At 41.0% G+C, this 15,846-nt stretch overlaps 1 protein-coding gene across 1 annotated transcript in view; it reads left to right on the top strand.

Annotated features, from left to right (window-relative positions):
• Positions 1–13,369: 13,369 nt before the first annotated feature.
• Positions 13,370–15,846, top strand: part of DAAM2 (dishevelled associated activator of morphogenesis 2) — a 776,135-nt gene continuing 773,658 nt past the window's right edge. Inside the window, exon 1 of the mRNA XM_053712672.1 lies at positions 13,370–14,518. The gene's annotated coding sequence lies outside the window, so the exon portion shown is untranslated. The remainder of the gene's footprint in view (positions 14,519–15,846) is intronic.

Here is a 15,846-nt window from a genome sequence, read left to right as displayed (position 1 = left end):
ACCTCTCAATGAACTCACAAGCTTCTATGAATCTCTCTCTTTATCCTGCTTGTCTCTAGGATACTAGTAATAAGAATCTACCATAAAATACAAATCATTTACTATAATATCACATTTTCTGTTTAACTCATAAGAGTAAATCTGATATTTTTTGTTTGATTTAAAGGGATATGAAAGTCAAAATTAAACCGGCATGATGCAGATAGAGCAAGTAATTGTAAGACACTTTTAAATTCACTTCTATTTTCAAATGTGCTTCGTTCTCTTGGTATCCCTTGTTGAAAAATAAACACACATATCCTACACTAGAGGGAGCTATCTGCTGATTGGTGCCTCCACATATTTGCCTCTTGTGATTGGCTGTCTAGATGTGTGTAGCTAGCTCCCAGTAGTGCATTGCTGTTCCTTCATTAAAGAATATCAAGGTAATGAAGCAGATTTGATTATAGAAGTAAATTGGAAAGTTGTTGAATCTTCTATATGAATCCTGCTAGAAACAAAATGTGTTTCATGTCCCTTTAAATTCAAATATATTTATTTATTTATTAAAAAAAAAATGTTTTCAACACAAAACAATCCTACTTAAAGGAAAACATTTGAAAACTCTGTAAAATTCTAACTATGAGGAATTCTCAGCAAGACAAATATCTTCCCTAATAAACGCTCGCCTGGCGAGTTTATTTCATTGCTGGAAGCGGAGAGTGACAGGATAAATGGATTGTTGGAGATGCGTAGTGCGCACACATCATTATCCGTACGCTGGTCTCTGGGCCGCTGCTAGACACTAAGATGAAGTGTCTTTGTATGGCAAATAGAAATGTAAACCTATTATTTCTTAATGTTAAAAATATCTTTATATCCACAAACACATTTTTCCTTACGTGTCCCGGCACCTGGCTTGTGTTAGTGATCTCCAAGCTTTTACTAAGTCACATCTTGCATTGATTACATGATGAGATGTATTGTGTCAGCTCAGGGCTGTTATTATCTGTTGGAAGGCAAGGGGTTAACTACAGCATTCCCATTTCACTCACCGACTGCCAATGCATTACAGAGGTGTCAAAGGGACATGAAGTCCAATCTATGGCCTAGATTTAGAGTTTGGCGTTAGCCGTGAAAACCAGCGTTAGAGGCTCCTAACGCTGGTTTTAGGCTACCGCCGGTATTTGGAGTCGTGTAGGTAAGGGTCTAACGCTCACTTTTCAGCCGCGACTTTTCCATACCGCAGATCCCCCTACGCCATTTGCGTATCCTATCTTTTCAATGGGATCTTTCTAACGCCGGTATTTAGAGTCGTTTCTGAAGTGAGCGTTAGAGCTCTAACGACAAAACTCCAGCCGCAGGAAAAAAGCAGGAGTTAAGAGCTTTCTGGGCTAACGCCGGTTCATAAAGCTCTTAACTACTGTGCTCTAAAGTACACTAACACCCATAAACTACCTATGCACCCCTAAACTGAGGTCCCCCCACATCGCCGCAACTCGATTAAATTTTTTTAACCCCTAATCTGCCGACCGCCACCTACGTTATACTTATGTACCCCTAATCTGCTGCCCCTAACACCGCTGACCCCTATATTATATTTAGTAACCCCTAACCTGCCCCCCACAACGTCGCCGCCAGCTACCTACACTTATTAACCCCTAATCTGCCGACCGCAAAGCGCCGCCACCTACGTTATCCTTATGTACCCCTAATCTGCTGCCCCTAACACCGCCGACCCCTATATTATATTTATTAACCCCTAATCTGCCCCCCTCAACGTCGCCGACACCTGCCTACACTTATTAACCCCTAATCTGCCGAGCGGACCTGAGCGCTACTATAATAAATGTATTAACCCCTAATCCGCCTCACTAACCCTATCATAAATAGTATTAACCCCTAATCTGCCCTCCCTAACATTGCCGACACCTAACTTCAATTATTAACCCCTAATCTGACGACCGAATCTCGCCGCTATTCTAATAAATGTATTAACCCCTAAAGCTAAGTCTAACCCTAATACTAACACCCCCCTAAGTTAAATATAATTTAAATCTAACGAAATTAATTAACTCTTGTTAAATAAATTATTCCTATTTAAAGCTAAATACTTACCTGTAAAATAAATCCTAATATAGCTACAATATAAATTATAATTACATTGTAGCTATTTTAGGATTAATATTTATTTTACAGGCAACTTTGTAATTATATTAACCAGGTACAATAGCTATTAAATAGTTAAGAACTATTTAATAGTTACCTAGTTAAAATAATCACAAAATTACCTGTAAAATAAGTCCTAACCTAAGTTATAATTAAACCTAACACTACCCTATCAATAAATTAATTAAATAAAATACCTACAATTACCTACAATAAAACCTAACACTACACTATCAATAAATAAATTAAATACAATTTCTACAAATAACTACAATTACATAAACTAACTAAAGTACAAAAAATAAAAAAGAACTAAGTTACAAAAAATAAAAAAATATTTACAAACATAAGAAAAATATTACAACAATTTTAAACTAATTACACCTACTCTAAGCCCCCTAATAAAATAACAAAGACCCCCAAAATAAAAAATTCCCTACCCTATTCTAAATTAATAAATTTAAAAGCTCTTTTACCTTACCAGCCCTGAACAGGGCCCTTTGTGGGGCATGCCCCAAGAAAATCAGCTCTTTTGCCTGTAAAAAAAAACATACAATACCCCCCCCAACATTACAACCCACCACCCACATACCCCTAATCTAACCCAAACCCCCCTTAAATAAACCTAACACTAAGCCCCTGAAGATCTTCCTACCATGTCTTCACCTCAACAGGTATCACCGATCCGTCCTGGCATCCGGTGCTGAAGAGGTCCAGAAGAGGCTCCAAAGTCTTCCTCCTATCCGGCAAGAAGAGGACATCCGGACCGGCAAACATCTTCATCCAAGCGGCATCTTCGATCTTCTTCCATCCGGTGCGGAGCGGGTCCATGTTGAAGCATCCGATGCGGATCCATCCTCTTCTTCCGGCGTCTCCCGACAAATGACGGTTCCTTTAAGGGACGTCATCCAAGATGGCGTCCCTCGAATTCCGATTGGTTTATAGGATTCTATCAGCCAATCGGAATTAAGGTAGGAATATTCTGATTGGCTGATGGAATCAGCCAATCAGAATCAAGTTCAATCCGATTGGCTGATCCAATCAGCCAATCAGATTGAGCTCGCATTCTATTGGCTGATCGGAACAGCCAATAGAATGCGAGCTCAATCTGAATCCTATCAGCCAATCGGAATTCGAGGGACGCCATCTTGGATGACGTCCCTTAAAGGAACCGTCATTCGTCGGGAGACGCCGGAAGAAGAGGATGGATCCGCGTCGGCTGCTTCAACATGGACCCGCTCCGCACCGGATGGAAGAAGATCGAAGATCCCGCTTGGATGAAGATGTTTGCCGGTCTGGATGTCCTCTTCTTGCCGGATAGGAGGAAGACTTTGGAGCCTCTTCTGGACCTCTTCAGCACCGGATGCCAGGACGGATCGGTGATACCTGTTGAGGTGAAGACAAGGTAGGAAGATCTTCAGGGGCTTAGTGTTAGGTTTATTTAAGGGGGGTTTGGGTTAGATTAGGGGTATGTGGGTGGTGGGTTGTAATGTTGGGGGGGGGGGTATTGTATGTTTTTTTTTACAGGTAAAAGAGCTGATTTTCTTGGGGCATGCCCCGCAAAGGGCCCTGTTCAGGGCTGGTAAGGTAAAAGAGCTTTTAAATTTATTAATTTAGAATAGGGTAGGGAATTTTTTATTTTGGGGGTCTTTGTTATTTTATTAGGGGGCTTAGAGTAGGTGTAATTAGTTTAAAATTGTTGTAATATTTTTCTTATGTTTGTAAATATTTTTTTATTTTTTGTAACTTAGTTCTTTTTTATTTTTTGTACTTTAGTTAGTTTATGTAATTGTAGTTATTTGTAGAAATTGTATTTAATTTATTTATTGATAGTGTAGTGTTAGGTTTTATTGTAGGTAATTGTAGGTATTTTATTTAATTAATTATTTTTACAGGTAATTTTGTTATTATTTTAACTAGGTAACTATTAAATAGTTCTTAACTATTTAATAGCTATTGTACCTGGTTAAAATAATTACAAAGTTGCCTGTAAAATAAATATTAATCCTAAAATAGCTACAATGTAATTATAATTTATATTGTAGCTATATTAGGATTTATTTTACAGGTAAGTATTTAGCTTTAAATAGGAATAATTTATTTAATAAGAGTTAATTAATTTCGTTAGATTTAAATTATATTTAACTTAGGGGGGTGTTAGTATTAGGGTTAGACTTAGCTTTAGGGGTTAATACATTTATTAGAATAGCGGCGAGATTCGGTCGTCAGATTAGGGGTTAATAATTGAAGTTAGGTGTCGGCAATGTTAGGGAGGGCAGATTAGGGGTTAATACTATTTATGATAGGGTTAGTGAGGCGGATTAGGGGTTAATACATTTATTATAGTAGCGGTGTGGTCCGGTCGGCAGATTAGGGGTTAATAAGTGTAGGCAGGTGTCGGCGACGTTGAGGGGGGCAGATTAGGGGTTAATAAATATAATATAGGGGTCGGCGGTGTTAGGGGCAGCAGATTAGGGGTACATAAGGATAACGTAGGTGGCGGCACTTTGCGGCTGGCAGATTAGGGGTTAATTATTGTAAGTAGCTGGCGGCGACATTGTGGGGGGCAGGTTAGGGGTTAATAAATATAATATAGGGGTCGGCGGTGTTAGGGGCAGCAGATTAGGGGTACATAGGGATAACGTAGGTTGCGGCGGTGTACGGAGCGGCAGATTAGGGGTTAATAATAATATGCAGGGGTCAGCGATAGCGGGGGCAGCAGATTAGGGGTTAATAAGTGTAAGGCTAGGGGTGTTTAGACTCGGGGTACATGTTAGGTTGTTAGGTGCAGACGTAGGAAGTGTTTCCCCATAGGAAACAATGGGGCTGCGTTAGGAGCTGAACGCTGCTTTTTTGCAGGTGTTAGGTTTTTTTTCAGCTCAAACAGCCCCATTGTTTTCTATGGGAGAATCGTGCACAAGCACGTTTTTGAGGCTGGCCGCGTCCGTAAGCAACTCTGGTATCGAGAGTTGCATTTGCGGTAAAAATGCTCTACGCTCCTTTTTTGGAGCCTAACGCAGCATTTTTTTGGACTCTCGATACCAGAGTTAATTTTATGGTGCGGCCAGAAAAAACCTGCGTAGCGTTAACAGCCCATCTACCGCCAAACTCCAAATCTAGGCCTATGTTTCCTGATTCAGACAGAACATACAATTGTAAACAACCTTCCAATATAGTTCTGTTATCAAATTTGCTTTATTCTCTTGGCATCCTTTGCTGAAGGAGCAGTGAGAGGCTACTGGGAGCTAGCTGAACACTGGGTAAGTCAATGGCAAGATGTTATCAAGTGTTCATCTTTCTCTTGGTTTCTTTGTTGAAACTGAACACTTATCCATGAGAGCATACTCATATATATTGCGTTGGATGTGTAATTATATAAGGGATATTAAATATTAAATACACACTAGGCAGAATGATGTATTAAAAGCAGAGAATTTACCTGAGAATAGTTTGTAGATTTTATTTAATTAAATTAGCTGCTTTAAAAATAAAGGTATAAGTTTAAAGGTTTAGTTCCTATAAAGTAATGGACACTAATCTTTAGGGAAAATCACTGAAATTGACAGGAAAAGTTAAATTACAGGAAAATGGGACAACATTTATAATGAAAATGTATTACAAAGTTTTATTTTTTAACTAAACACAATTAAACATTTTATATTACAATCTCAAACTCTTTTATGTCCCTTTAAACAAAATACTAGAGGAATGCTCTACTGCATTAGATGATTTTACTTGCCTGTATGTGTTTAATCCTGTAAAGAGTTAAACCCATGATTAATATAAGAGCAGACAGCAGTTCCAGAGCTACAATGCACTACAGCTCCTGAGCAGACTTTAATTTATATAATATATTGCTTGCAGGGTATAGAACACAATAAATACGTATAATGTTAATTGTTTAATACAGTTTCATGGGTGACTATAAATATGCAGAAAGTTACACTTGTAATCCCCTTGGCAGTAGTACATTCTGTAATTTCTTGCTTTCTTTCGGCCAGATTACAAGTGGAGCGCTAAATATTGCTTGCAAGATAATGTGAGCTGGTATTACAAGTTCACATTACTCACAAGTGCACACTTCCATAGGCTCCCATGGGAGCCTTATTCTGATGCTGTCAGAGACAACATTAGAACCTCGCGCAGTGAAGTGGGTAGTAGCGCAGAGAGGGGCAGCAGTTAGTAAATATATATGTATATGATTATATACTGTACATATATATATATATATTTATGCGTTTATATGTGTATAGACATATAAACACATACATATATATATATGTATATAAGCACATACATATATATTTACTGGGAACACACAGTTCCCAATGTAAAGGCACTTTTCAATGCCGTTTTCTTTTTTACTAACGCCCCACTCCCACCAACATTAAAGCCCCAAAATACTGCCTAGTGCAATTTTTTTATATATATATATATAAAAAACTAGATTTTTTTTTAAATAAAAAGCTATAATGCCCTCTATTTTGAGGGCATTTGGGGCACTTTTAGAAAATTAACCAGAGATCGGATCTCTGGTTAATTTTCTGAGTGTTAATTGGTACTGTGACTGGTTAATTATTGCGCACCCGCAAACAGGAAAATTTGCCCATTTGTGGGAGCGCAGTAATTTAGTTCTCTTCTTGTAATCTAGATCTTTGTATTTAAACAGACGCTAAAATAAAAAATTAAACTTTCATGTTTCAGATAAAGCAGCAGTTTTGAGACTTTCCAATTTCCTTACATTATCAAACTGTGCGCAATCTTTGTATTTGTGCAGTTCTGTGGCACCAGCTACTACTGAGCATGTGCAATAATTCACAATGGATATGAGTCTGTGATTGGCTGATGTCTGTCACATGATACAGATGGTCGCAAATAGATGATTTTTTAAATTTGGCAGAAAATAATCTGCTGCTCATATAAAAATCAGAGTAGGTGTTATTGTACGTGTTGATTATGCAATGCTACTGTATTTAAAGGGACATGAAACACGATTTTTAATGGGAAAGAGTCCACAGCCGCATTCATTACTTGTGGGAAATAAGAACCTGGCCACCAGGAGGAGGCAAAGACAGCCCAGCCAAAGGCTCAAATACTCCTCCCACTTCCCCTATCCCCCAGTCATTCTTTGCCTTTCGTCCCAGGAGGTTGGCAGGGAAGTGTCAGAAGTTTAACGTTTACAAAAGCAGTAATTTTATTTTATTTTTTCTTAAAAAAGTGTGTCTCTTATGGAGGGTAGTACTCTTCGCAATGGGACGGGAGTTTTAAGTAGTGCTGTTAGTCAATGAGGGCCTGGGCGAATGTTAGAGTCCGGAGATGCAGTGGGAGTTCTCTCTGCGACACCATCCCGACTTGTATTAACAGCTCCTCTAGCACTTGGCATTGCCGAACCTTCGCTTCGCTACCTGCTGTCTTCTCTCAAGTCCATGGCGGAGGCGACGCTACTATCCGTCACACTTGAAGGGCCGTGTTCCTGTTCCACGGCGTAGATTCCAGTAAGATTGTTTCATTTTATCAATATGAATGTTATGTTGTTATGTGACAGATAGGTATGGGTCTCAGTGAAGGCTCCTCTGTACGGATCTGAGAATCATGGGATAATTCCTTCCTTCGGGGGGGGTTTGTGAACAGGGAAGGGTTCTTTAATCATGTTTCTTATGTGATCACTCTGCTTGTGTAGTGAGTTTTGGCTCTAGGGGTGAGGCATCTCACATTTCAGGAGATTTGCTTGATGGATTTGGTGGGACCTTATTGCCGCCTTTTTCTGGTGTGCTTTTTTTGGGACTGTACGGTTAACCTTATGACCGGGCGTTGTTACGCTGGGTTTTACGCTTCCACATTCCTGACTGTGTGGTGACGGAGACAGTCTGTTTCGTTTGGATCTGGTCATAGGAGGTGGTGAGTGCCCCAGCCATTGGGGGTGTCAGGTGCCGTTTTGTTTTTTATAGAGTCCTATTTTTCTCTTTGGTTTTAGCTATGTAGCATCTGAAGCCGAGACTGTTGTAGTTTCTGATTCCAATTCTTCCTCTTGTGAGGAAGGTGCTTCGGCCCCACTGACGCAGGTTTATCAGTCCTGTCTCTTGTGCCTCCTTAGAGCGCCTGGTTCCTCGGGCTCGGGAAACAAGGGGCCTACTGAGCCATCAGCCTCGGGGGGCTCAGTCCCTCATTCGGCTGATTCCAAACAGCACCCTTCCACTACATTTGTGGGTAACCCTAATGTTGATTCTTACTCCGCTCAGGGTGGTTTGTTTCCCCTGGAGATGGCAGGTCAGTTCCGCTTCAATGTCTTAATGTCGCTGGTTTGCCTGCAGGACCCAGAGGTTGCTGCGCAGTTGTGTTCCTGCCCGACTATCCCGGGTGTTCAGGCTTCGGGTGGTTCTATGCAGTTTCCCCCGGGGGTGAATATTTCTCCATGTTGCACCTTTTGTTATCAGATCGCACAGCTGCGCGTCTTACTCCATCGTCTTTTCGACTTATTGGGGGATCCTCTCCTTTATCAGTTGGGGAATGTGCAGTCCTCGAATGGTGCTTCGCGCTAGACTAGGGGTATGGATCATCTCCTGTCGGTTCATTATGTTTTTTACCAGATTTTTTATTTTGGCGGATGCCTTTGGGCTACCTTATTTTCTTTCATCCGGGTAGGATATGTTTTTTTATTTTTTTTATTCCTTCGGGAATTTCTGGGATGGACTTGCCTTTTATTACTTCCATGGAAGTTGTTTACAGACTTGTTAGGTCCGGAGTTTTGTGTGCACCTTGTTGAGTTGTCAGTGACGCTTGTTGCGTCTGAGTGTTTGTTTTATTGTTATATTGTTTGTTTTCACAAACTACGCTATACATCTACATTGCGGACTTTCGGGTCTGACTACCAGGAGAGATTGGGCATACCAATCTGTCCCAGGGCTTGTGTTTGTGGTTCTCCGCCGTGTCGCTTCTGCCTCTTCTGATGGGGGGGCGGGGCCTTCTCCGCTAGGGCGGTTTTGGGCCTTGGTCTTGGATCTTGCTTCCTTTTGGGGGGTTTAGGCTCCTCAGGTCTCTAGACCTCATTTTGTTTCTCTTTAACGGCTCCCTTTGTGGATTAGCAGTGGGGCGCTTAATGGTTGTGAGAGATAATGGGTTTATACCTGCATTCTCTGTGATATGGCAGCTGTGCTGTTGAGTGGCTAGCCTGTGGCTTGCCACGCGGGGGGCTGGTTCGCTTCTCCGCGGTTGCTGGAGGTCTCCTCTAGCAGGAACTCGGCTCTGGTTCTGGGTTTTCCAGAATCCCTTTCCACCCTCTTTGGGTCGGGGACCGAAGTTGGACCCTAGTTTCTGAATGTCACGGAGTTTGACTCTGTGTTGAGGGTCCTTTCGCCTTGAGATCGGTTCTGCATTTTCGCTGTCCTTTTTCTCTGGGTTTTCTAGAATTCAGGTTTTTCTGGTTAATTCCTCAGGTGAGGAGTGTCTGACCATAATTTTGGTCGGGGTCTGGCTCAGGTCTTGTTAGACTAGGAGTTTCAGTTCATGGACGACTCTCTGTGACGTCCTCCTCCTTCAGGTCTATTGCAGATCTTGAATTGGATTGGGGTTTTCCGGGTTGTGTGGTATAATTCTGTTATACCTGTCCCGTTTTTTCCCTCCGGTATTCGGGTTGCGTCTGGAAGAGGTTCTTCATTTTCTCTCTTTTAGAGAGTCTGGTTCCTTCTTCTGGCTGTTTGGGGCCTTTGTTTCTGCAAGGGATTGTGTTCTGGACTTCCTTTTGAGTCTGTTGGGTTCTGACCTTGAATCAGCATTCCTGTGGAGTGCCTTGGTAAGGGTCGTTCTGTCCTCATAGCTTACACAACAGCATCAGTTGTGGGGCCCCGAGATTGCTCCTCGGGTAGTCTCTGTCCCCTTTTGGGGGCTGGCTCATTTTGGGTCATTTTGACTCTTGTGTTGAGTTTTGTGTCCAGTGGGCAAGGTTCCCTTGTCCTCAGTCTTCCCTTGGGGGACTTTTGTTTCTCTGTGGGTGTTTTCCTAGTTAGTCCCTGTTTCAGGGATGGAGATACCCTTGGGAATTGGCGTCTGGGTTCGGTGTTCCTCTGGTTCTGGTGGGACTCTGCCCGTGTTTCTGGTCACATTCTTTCGATGTGGCTGGGTGGTTTCTTACCTCTCGTTCAAGGGGGAGTGGGACTTTGTCCCTGGACTTTTCCTGTCATTGACAGGTTGGTCTTTACGTGGGGCGGTCCTCGCTGTGACGGTTCTGCGGTGGTGGAGGACATCCCTGGTTATCTCGGGATCCTCAGCTGTGTTTCTGGTCATCTTTTAACTTGTCAGATGCCTCTGTTTTCTTTTGGTATTGGAACCGAAAAAGGGAATAGGAGCACCAAAGTTGGCTAAAGTATATATTTAAAAACGGATAAATTGGGACCAAAGCTGACCAAAAAGGAGGGTGATATTTACAATGGTATATCTAATAATGTATAATATTTAAAATAATGTAACACTTACATTTGTCTTTCTATATAGCAAATAAGTATAGAAACTGGTAGTTTCAAAAATGCTTAAAACTATTTATTTATATTAAAAACTTATATAAAAAAATGTAATAAAAAAGTAGTGACTCAGGATCGGTCCCTCTCACAAATATATTAAATTAAGTCAAAAACTGTTCAGATAAAATACAATACAATCGGATTCAATGTTATAGAAATACATATAATACAATTGGTATACAATGTAATAGATATAAAGTGCAAAAAATGACACTCGTAATCTGACCCATAGCTAAAATCAGTAATGCAAAAATGAATCGAATTAGAACAAGTCAATTTTGCTTTTAAACAATTTTTTTCTGAGGGCCTAAAAATCAATGTATTTATGTATTTGTTATTACTATTTCTTTTTTATAGATACATTGTGACAATGAAGAAAAAGGAAATGAGGAACAGACTATGACGCAGCCTCTGGCAAGGGTTCCCTGCTCAGCACTGGCAGAGGAGGGATCACAGTATACACTGGCACCCAGACAACAGGAACCAGCAGGGCGAGGGGCGACTACGTGAGACTGTGTGTTGTTTAAACACACCACAAACATAATGTGAATCAACTCTCAGACACAGCTGTGCTCTCTCATTAACCCCTTTGCTGCCAGAGAGGGAGCTGCCACATGTTAACTAGAGGAACTCTACAGATATCTATAATATAATTTGTGTAGTTATTACTGACTATCTCACCATTGTGTGAGGGGAGCCCCAGTTTTATAAAGAGCTGTATGTCCTTAGGGCTTTACTGAAGAGCAAATGTCTGGATAGTTTTCTTTCACATATGGCAGCTTTTCCCATTTGATGTCACTGATTCCAGGTTATAAATGCTCCTGTGGGGAACTACAAGCAAGATTACTGTCTGTGCTGAATAACATAGTCTATAACTAATCCCAGTGTATGCGTTCACATCAGGAATGTAGCCCTGCATAGCAGTAACGTGACCAGCGGAGGTGGTAGTGGGCTCCTGGGGGGGGGGGGGCAGCTAAACCCCCTTATTCATTATTGTAGAAAAACTGCCAAGGGAGGGGAACTCACATTAACCCTTAGGGTGACAGATATGACAGCAACACATTGCACAACCCTAATGTACTTCAAAACTCAAATTCTAGTAGTGACAAGCAACTAACCTAACTCCTTACAACCTGTTGTTTTTGCACTGATGACCCTCTTTAACTATGGGTTTAATTCTCACAAATGAGTTAAACACATAGCTGAATTGCTGCTTTGGAGCTACACATCACATTCTGAACATGAGACAACATATGTTTGTGATCTAAGTTTTGCATGTTTACATTTGAGCTGTGTGTGCACTGGGTTAAAAACACATGAGCCCTTCTGTAACTCTCTACTCTGTGCAGAGCATCAAGCATGTTGGTTTTGGGGTGCTGCAGAAGTAAGTGTTGTGTTTAGCAGCCCTGAAAACCACATAAAACTAATATTTTATATATATGTATAGCATATATCAGCAATTAATTACGGCATTCCAACATATACACATAAGAAGTATATTCAAATATGTAAAACTTCTGCTATGGTTATTTAGGGACAGATAGAAATGATCGTCTGCACTGATCAAGCAATCACTGTGTAGCATGTAATAGAGTGAGTTTTGAATTCTACACGTGCACTTCACCCTCTCTGGCACAATCTTCAGCATTAAATTACAGGTAACTTCAGTAAAATACATAACAGTTCAGTTGTCAGTTACACTCATTTCATTTTATATTTGTAACCAGTGATTATGGTTTATGGGGGAACTTAAGTGCTCTAATGTTTATTGTAGAACCCTCAAATTGTGTCAACATCTATAATCACCAGAGCATGTGATTTTAGCGCAAGCGACACTCATTGAGCAGGCAAGGCTGCAGTAGTCGCATGTCCCAGCTGCATGACAAGCATTGCTGATTGGGTCATGGCCCCGTCCGCTTAGGACTAAGAGTTCTCTGCAGCTCCCGAGCAGTACTTTAACTATGTGTTTAACCCCATTTGCAGTGGTTTAACATATAGACTTGCAGAGCCACTAGTGAAATGCAATTATTTCACTAGAATGACCCTATAATGGAGGATTTAAAGGCACATATTACTCATTTGAAAGTCCTGGAACTCTATTGGTCACTGGCTGAAAGGAACATGTCACAGAAAAAGTACAAGAACTTCCATTTAAATAAACAAACAAAATTAAAACAATGAATCCCATGGCAGCTAAAAGGTTAATACTTTGCATTTACCATCAATACCCTTATTTATTTCTACTGTACATAGAACATATGCTGCAAATGAGATCAAATCCCCATGAGCTGTATATTGAAGTATTGCATTTACATTCAGAATCAATGACTCCTCACTATAACTATACCAGCTGTGCAGTACACTGTGATCCGTATAAACATATGGAGCAGCATATATTGTTTTTGTTAAACAAGGATAATATTGTATTTATTACATTGCAGTTAACCCCTTACTGACATCAGGAGAAGTGAATCATTTGGAAACAACTGAAGATTCTTTAGTGTGAATAAACAGCACTGAGTGAGGGGATAGCTTGACAAGTGCAAGTCTGCTGTCATTCTGCTGTGCTGCATGTAGCCAGGACTGCCTCTTTAAGGATTTGCTGAACAGTAGCTGGATAAAAAGCCCAGCCTCCTAAAGTCTCCTAGCTGAGCTTTGGAATGGAAAGCAGTTCCTGCTGATGTGATCCTCTGTACAGAGCAGAAACACACACACACACACCCTCTGTGCTCAAACACAGACAGAGGCTGTTAAGCTGCATGTACACTGATGCCCTTCTCCTGCCAGGCTGCATGAACACTGGTGCCCTTCTCCTCAATACCCTGCAACTGACAGCACAACCAGTCCCTTCAACAGATTTTTGACTGAGAGCACAACAAGGATATCTCCATCTCTGCTCTAGTAGGGAATCAATAACTGTGATTTCTTTATTACTGCACTAGGATTGGAGACTGGACTCATCTCTATTTTGAACCAGACCCACAGCTAAGGAATATCCATCTCTGCCCTTGAACTAGAATGTGGACCCTAAACTGGGGCATATCCATCAGTACCCCAGCTAGGTCTCCCCTGTCAGTAGTGTAACTAAAGCTTCCTTTCACTGCCGTGCTCTGAGCCAACATATCTTCATCACTTTCATAGGCTACAGCCTGAGCCCCATAGGGTATCCTCATCTTGTAGTGTGACGCACAGAAGGTGCAGTCTCAGTTCCTCCTCACCATTACCCTGGCACCGGATCACTAGCTAGGGTGGCCTCACAATCACACTTTTATTTCTTTATCAATTTTCCTTTGACTGGACCTAGAGCTAAAACACCTTAATCCTTGATATAGGACCCAGAGCTTGTACCTACTACAAAGTGCCCTTCACTACAGAGGGGCATCAAGTGCAGTATCCTGGGACTGGATTCATCATTGAGGTATCTTCAGCACTAACTTGGGACTGGATTCATAAATGGGGTATCTTCAGCACTACCCTAGGACTGGATTAATAAGTGGGGCATTTACAGTAAGTGCTCAGGCAGCTGGTACACACTACAACTTGCTGTTCTAGGGCATCTAGAAGAAACGGGTTACAACTACAGCTGGGTTTGTTTTCTTGGAACTGGACTTGGAGCTGACACATCTTTATTACTGTTCTGGACTTGGGCCAAATGCTAACACACGGCTGTCAATACCCTGGGTTTCTTTATTAATCCCACAGGAGTCTCCCTCACCCAGGACACCCAAACCTCAGCACTGGGATTAGACTCACATCCAGGTCGTCCCAGTGCCCATGGAATGCACTTTATAATACCCTGAAGGTATTGGTTCCAGGGGATAACAAGCACAAGGGTCCCTACACTGCAAGAAGTACTGGTAAGTCAGATTTCTAGCATTTTGTCCCTTCTCCATAGAAATCTGTGCTGGCTGCTTTGTTTTTTCCTATTATCTTGTCAGCACAGCAGCTGCATAAACAATCATGCTGAGGGCATCTCTCCCTGAACTTGCTGTGGTTACTGTTTCATCTGCCAGGCCCTGTCCTTCTAACTACATGTAACTCCTTCAGTGCCAAGGAGGGGATGAGTGAGCACACTGTGCACTGCCTAGGGCAACTCTACAAGATTCCTACCCACAGGCTGATGTCATTTGTATACTGCTCTGTGTACCAATGTACCATGTGTGTTATATATAGATATGACTAATAGCTGCAGCTCTGTAAGGTTTGCCAGGGCTCTGGGTTACGCAAAACCTCACATTTGTCTGCTCACGTTTGTGCTGATGGATCAGTGGTGGTCTTGTTTGCATCACACCTGATGATATTTAATTTAGAATATCTAAATCTCTCTCTCCCTCTTTCTATCTGACTATATTTATATTACTCTATTATCTCTGGCCCTATTATCTATCTATCCATTAGTTTATCTATTATCTATCTACCAGTTTATCTATCTGTCTATCAATCTATCTCTATCAATCTATTTCTATCAATCTATATCATCTATCTATCATCTATCTATCTATCTATTTATCTATCTATCTCTATCACTATCTATCTATCTATCTATCTATCTATCTATCTATCTATCTATCTATCTATCTATCTATCATCTATCTATCTATCTATCTATCTATCTATCTATCTATCTATCTATCTATCTCTATCATCTATCTATCTATCTATATATGTCTAAGTATCTATCTATATATAGTACTAAGGTCATGCCATTCTGAGCCCTGTTTGCACGTATTTGTATACTCAGCAAGAACACTTGTCTGTTGAGAAGTTTGTGATGCATTGTGACACCATGTGATACCAGGATTTGCTGAAAATGATCATAACAACAGTAACAGGTCTTAGCATTTTGTTTCACTTACTATTTCTGTGTGTTGTGCTTTTTATACAAAAGCATATCTGTACCCTATATTCACTATTTGCCATGATACCATTGTATCAACATGAAACTGCAGGATTCCGGTATTTGAAGGTTGAAGCTTTGGATTTGGTGACGGGGAAGGGCAGAAGGGATGGGGTATATTGTGTATGGGATGACAAGGGCATTTGGTGAAGTTGGCATCATACATTGGCAGTGAGAGTTTGCTTCTCTAAATTAAGGGAAATCTGTGCATTTTGGTTTAAAGGGAGTCATTTATGGACCTGATTGTCACACGATTGGATAAAGCACACAGCATTATCATTTATTTAC

The sequence above is a fragment of the Bombina bombina genome, chromosome 4 (assembly GCF_027579735.1).
Source record: "Bombina bombina isolate aBomBom1 chromosome 4, aBomBom1.pri, whole genome shotgun sequence".
NCBI lineage: Eukaryota > Metazoa > Chordata > Amphibia > Anura > Bombinatoridae > Bombina > Bombina bombina.
The sequence above is the reverse complement of the archived record's forward strand: the minus strand, read 5'-3'. Positions and strand labels throughout refer to the sequence as shown.